Genomic DNA, 4,512 nt, shown 5'->3' with positions numbered 1-4,512 from the left:
CAATGTTGCAAAGCCTTTGTGCATAGAAATCCCACTGGTGTCAGCAGGAGTTCAGCACAAGAAGGAATTATAAGCTAGAGTCTCTGCTTGATTCAACTTGTGGACAGGACACCCTGTTAAAGACTTCTTTCTCTCAGTAAAGTGCCTGTTCCTTCCTGAAAACCTCCTAAGATTTCTTGATGGAAAACATCAATTTCTTTAAAATCCGTCTTTTCATAGATTTCCACCATTCAAAAACATTGCAATGTAATGTTATTTTTTAATATTTCTATTATATATTTTATATAACATAATTTATATACATGGCCCAGCCACTGCTGCCAATCAGCTGGCCGACAGGGGAGGGATGGCAGCCATGTGCAGGTACAAAGAAAGTTTATCACAGAGTTTTGCCCAAATACAAGAGCATCCCCAGTGGTACCAGTAACACACTGACATCTTAGTCCAATGTGGTCTTTGACGGACAGCAGCTTTCCAAGTCCTTAAACAGAGACCCTCCTGCTACCTCATATCCTTGTTACTTGAGATGTGATGGACTGAACAGTTATGACGAAGTGTGTGTGTGTGTGTTTGAAAGAAACAGGACTCTAAAGGCACCTTAAGAACTAACAACTAACAAGTGCCATGAGACTCTGTTATATTTCCCCTGCAACAGCATAACTTGGCTACCCAATGGGATTTTCATGATTCAAGGTTCCTTTCTTTAAACGTTTTCAGTGCTGTCATTGCAAATGCAGAAAACAGAAAGGAAAGTGCATCCAAATGTATTAGCAGTTGGGAGAGTTTACTATGTCCATCTAAATCAGTGGTTCCCAAACTTATTTGGCCTACAACCCCCTTTAAAAAAAATATATTACTCAGCGCCCCCTGGAAATCTACCTTCAAGAAGTGGACAAAAAGATGCAGTGACAAATTTGCACATAGTAAAGAAAGATGTTGTTGTAAATAAGACACTTTGAAGCTCGAAATCATAAAAGTATTTTATGAAATCAGCCATAGTAACATTTGCATACACACAGAAAATTAAGATAACAAAGGATAATATTAAAATAAAAATCACAAATGACATTAAAAATAATCCGAATGAGAAGGATGAACCTGATGCACTGCTATCAATTTATTGTTTGGCTCTATTTTTGTCAGCAGCAATCTTAAATTACCGCAATTAGCTATTTGCAATCGATTTCTTTTTTTAGTTAACAGATTTGTGACCGCACTGAACCCACATTCCACTAAATATGTTGAAGGAAATGCAATTAGAAACTTTTGTACTATAGCCCATAATCCAGGATAAAGTGTAGTTATCTGCTTTTGCAGCCAGAACTGTTGGTAGCCATCTTTGAATTTAAATTTCAACTCCTAATTTCTTGTTACTTCTATAACTTCTTCTTGTAATTCTCGAGATTCTTCTGTGTCTGTACTTGAAAAAGGGTCCAAAACCCAGTCGCGTATGTTCATTTTAAGAATATCTTCAAATCATTGATTAAAGTGAAAACAGATAGCCTCCAAGTGCTGACAATAGGCAAGCAAGTCTTCATCATGTTTTTCTACTCTTGATAAATTTGGGAACTGGCTGAATTCCCCTCATCCTACATTTCGTTTGTACAGAAGTAGTTTTGCCACAAATGCAGAAATGACCGTTTTTGTTTTGATTAAATTCATCTCATAGCCTTGGAGCTGTAGATTTGTTTCATTAAATTTATTAAACAAGTCTGTCAAGTAAGCTATGTCTTTTTTGGAATCAATCAAGTTGGCTCGTAAAGCATTATCTTTATTTTCTAGGAACTCTAGCACTGAGTCAAAGAGTTTATAAAACCGATCCAAACAGGCACCTTTTGATAGCCAATGAACTTCTGTATGAAGCAGCAAGCCATTGAATTCTTCATCGTTTTCAATACAAAGTTGTCCAAACAATCTGTCATTCAGTGAATTGCTTCTGATTTTGTTGACTGCTTTAATGACATAATATAATGACCTATGTAGGCGTTCACTCAGATTTTTGACAAATAGATGTTGACGATGAATGACACAGTGTACAGTGAATACATTTGGAACCACTTTTTTAAATATGCAAGAAGCCCCCTGTACAGCCCCATCATTGCTGGAGCACCATCAGTAGCAATTGGCAATGTATTACTCAGGGGGATTTCTTTTTCTTTAAAAAAACTCTTCCACTCTTGTATGGCCGTGGCCCCGCCCCCAGCGTGCCCAGCATGCCTGTGTCACTTCCGGGTGACGCGCACGTCGGGGTGGAGTCCCCCCCAGGGCCTGATCTGGCGCCACCAGGGAATGGGCCTCTGGGGGGACTTGGGATCCCTAAAAGGGACACTCATTTAAAAGGTCCTTTTACTAACAACCTCCTTTAAAAACAATATGTATTTCCCTCAAATCTTACCTTTTAGATGTCTTGTTCAGTCCAGGTAGAGTCCACCACGATCCACGCAGGCAGGCAGGCAGGCCGGCCAAGGCAGGGACAGAGCGGCAGCAGCTGAAGGCCTGAAGCTAGAAGCCAGCAGCCAGCAGCAGCCACCACACAATAGCCCAGCAGCAACACCAGCCTTACAAGGGTGCACATGCATTTGCAATTTGCAAATGCATGGCTGTGATTGACTGTGGTGACCCCCCCTCCCCTCCCCCTCCCTCCCAACTAGGAGAAGGCAGGAAAAGGCTGCTTTAGATAGGTTCTGGACTTTATGCTTCCACCACCCCCCCTATTTTTATTCAACACCCCTCAACTGCACCCAAGGCTCCTACCACCCACCTGGAGCATTCCAGCACTCCCCAATTGCACCTGAGGCTCCTACCACCCACCTGGATTGTTCCAGCTCCCCCCAGGGGGTGGTATGGCCCACTTTGGGAACCATTGATCTAAATGAACATCGAACTGCAGCTGTTTGTGTAAGCTTCTCCTCTCCCCTGTCTTGGAGATGACATGAACTTCATGTCCCAAGAATCAGATTAGAATTTCAGAGCTAGATTCAAGTCCATTAGCATCTTAGAAACCAACAAGATTTTTTGAATATGAGCTTCCAAGAGTCAAAGCTCCCTTCAATGGATTGTATGGTTGCCAGGTCCCCCCTGGCCGCTGACAGGGGATGGGGAGGGGGGTAGGGTTACTAGATCCAGATTGGGAAACTCCTGGAAATTTAGGGATGGCGCCTGGGGCTGACAGGGACCTCAGGGAGGTAAAAGGCCACTGAGTCCAAACAAAAAACAAATGTTAGAATGAACACCATATAACTAAGTTATAGCTAGGTTTACAGTTTACAGACAGTGGCTTTATGTAAAGAATAGTTTTTCCTTTCCTTTTGCACAACCACATTAGATGTCTGCAAAATTAAGACAGATGCTGCCAGATGGGGATTTCTCAGCTCAATAAGTATACTTATTTTGTATGTCTGCAAGAAAATATTTTTAAAGAATATGGCTGGGGTCACATGCGCCAGTTGAAGCGGAGGGGAAGCGAGGCTATTTCCTCCAGAGGAATTTGACACACAGTTGTGAGATCACACCTCCCTCTGTAGCTGTGGGCACAGCCCATCACTATGTGATCAGACGCAACTGCAGGCGAGTTGGGGCTTTTTTGGCCATTTGTTTCCCATGTGCATAAATGAGGAATCATACCTCTGCACTGAGGGCCCCCTATGGAGTATGCAATGATGCACATACTGCGAAGAGGGGGGGGGAGTGGCAGTGATCTGGGATAGCCTGATCAGACCATCCCAATGCCATGAGTGCATGCTTGAGCAATCAGAGGGAAATTCCATCTGCGGCCCATCGGGACCTGTTTAGTACTGGTCTTTCCTCGGTGTCTTTTAACTCTGCTTCTGTGGCGGAGCAGCATGAGTTGCCGACGACTGTGGGGCACTTCCTAGATGTTGCTGTCTGATCACTCCCTTTAGATCCATCAGGCATTCGCACCTATGTTGGATCTAAAGGTGTGTGTGATTGCAGCCTATGTTAATTTTAAAAGGTATCTCATCAAGCAGAGCTTCTCTCTGGAGAGTTGGAAAGGCTACAGATGGGATCTGTCTTTGGTAATTTTAAAGACTTACCATCAGAGTTAGGAATAATCTGATCCCCTCACGTTTGTGATGGCCTTTGCTTTCTGTGGTTGTGACTACTACCTTGGGTCAGAATTCCAAAGATGCCCATAGGCTGAAAAAGGGGATCCCTGGCTTATAGAAAACTAGGAAAGCATTGTAGAGTATTCCTAGTTTCCAAAATACCCAGGGCTTCTTAAAATATCCTGTCAAAAGTAACAGTGCCCTGGCCTGAACTTCAAGCTGAATTCCTGTCAGGATTCATGTCATTTATCTCCATCAGGGTTCCAGGGCACACCACAACAGGCTACCATGCTAAGCAGCACACTTGCTTGATAATCAATGGAACTTGTTTCCCAGTAAATATGTTTAGCAGCCACTGTTTAGAGTCAGAAAGAGTCAGCAAGGGCCTTGGTTCCCATTTGGAGTGTTAAATTTTCAATAAAAGTTCATAATCTTCCACAGTTAT

General features: G+C 42.8%; 1 pseudogene; it reads right to left on the bottom strand.

Annotated features, from left to right (window-relative positions):
- Positions 1-1,068: 1,068 nt before the first annotated feature.
- On the bottom strand, positions 1,069-2,159 carry LOC107107276 (annotated as a pseudogene).
- Between the last annotated feature and the right edge of the window lie 2,353 nt (positions 2,160-4,512).

This window comes from Gekko japonicus, unplaced genomic scaffold (assembly GCF_001447785.1).
Source record: "Gekko japonicus isolate JY-2015 unplaced genomic scaffold, Gekko_japonicus_V1.1 scaffold1120, whole genome shotgun sequence".
Classification (NCBI taxonomy): domain Eukaryota; kingdom Metazoa; phylum Chordata; class Lepidosauria; order Squamata; family Gekkonidae; genus Gekko; species Gekko japonicus.
The sequence above is the reverse complement of the archived record's forward strand: the minus strand, read 5'-3'. Positions and strand labels throughout refer to the sequence as shown.